The 1,348-nt window shown below is 51.9% G+C and overlaps 1 protein-coding gene across 1 annotated transcript in view; it reads right to left on the bottom strand.

Moving 5' to 3' along the window:
* pcdh15a (protocadherin-related 15a) overlaps positions 1–1,348 on the bottom strand; it is a 234,406-nt gene that overhangs the window by 37,312 nt on the left and 195,746 nt on the right. The gene's annotated exons all lie outside the window — the stretch shown is intronic.

Consider the following 1,348-nt stretch of genomic DNA (forward strand, 5'->3'; position numbering starts at 1 on the left):
TGTGGAAAGCTACTTTTGAAAGTAATGCATTACAATATTGTGTTACCCTTTACGGAAATTAATGCATTGCGTTACTTTTACGTTATTTTTTTTAGTCACCTGGGCTGGGCTTGCTTATTAGACAAAAACCCAAAGGTTATACTTTTAGCAACTGTAAAGGCCCTTTCACACCAAAAGTGAAATTGTGCCTCTGCACCTCATTTCTCTCAACACTGGGACAGGACAGCTGTCAGTCAATAAATGGGAAAACAAAGTAACTTGCGTTCCCTTTCAGTTGGTCACTCCGAGTCACGTCGGTGACCGACGAATTGGGATCTCGCTTAGAGAGACCAATCCACTTTGAGTGTAAACTAAACGAGCCAATGCACATTGGCATGCGATGATTGCATCCAGCTGCCGCTGATCACAGTGTGAGCATAAAAAGGCAGCCAGTGCAACGCATACCAGCTTTTCACTTCGGAGCTGAGCGACAACATCATTCTGCTCCTACCAAACTGCTTCGTGTGTGAAGAGTCTAGAGCGCTCTCTGGAGCTTTTTGTGATGGCGGACGGCGCTTCAATGGTGGTCGTTCCTGTGCCGAGTGGGTTGCGCACTTCAGGCTGCACTACCCCCTGTCGTGCTGTGAGGGACGCCGACAAAGTTTGTTTCCTTAATCCCCCTGTGTCCCAGACCGGCCTCTTCGGCGACGCGGTCGAGAGCTTGGCCCAGCAAATGTTGACGCAGAAACGCATCTTCGGGTGCATCCATCCCCGAGATTGGTTTGCAGCGATTGACCTGAAGGATGAGTACTTTCATGTGTCGATCCTTCCGCGCCCCAGACCATTTCTGCGGTTCGCGTTCGAAGGGTGAGCATATCAATACGAAGTCCTGCCGTCCAGGCTGTCCATGTCGCCCCGTGTCTTCACGTAAGTTGTGGAGGCAGCCCTTGTTCCCCTGAGAGAACAGGGCATTCACATTCCCAACTACCTCAACGACTGGCTCATACTAGCTCAGTCTCAGCATCAGCTGTGTGCACAAAGGGAATTGGTGCTTTCGCAGCTCAGCCGGTTGGGCCGTCAGGTCAACTGGGTAAAGAGCAAACTCTCCCCGACGCAGAGGATCTCTTTTCTCGGTATGGAGTTGGGTTCGGTCGAACAGACAGCACGCCTCACAGAGGAACGTGTGCGGTCGGTGCTGACTTGCTTGAATTCATTCAAGGGCAGGACAGCGGTCCCACTGAAACTATTTCAGAGGCTACTGGGGCATATGGCAGCTGCAGCGGCACTTACACAGCTAGGGCTATTGCATATGAGACTGCTTCAGCACTGGCTTCATGGCCGAGTCCCGAGGTGGGCGTGGCAGCGCGGC

The sequence above is a fragment of the Sinocyclocheilus grahami genome, unplaced genomic scaffold (genome assembly GCF_001515645.1).
Source record: "Sinocyclocheilus grahami isolate Dianchi unplaced genomic scaffold, SAMN03320097.WGS_v1.1 scaffold77.1, whole genome shotgun sequence".
NCBI classification, from domain to species: domain Eukaryota; kingdom Metazoa; phylum Chordata; class Actinopteri; order Cypriniformes; family Cyprinidae; genus Sinocyclocheilus; species Sinocyclocheilus grahami.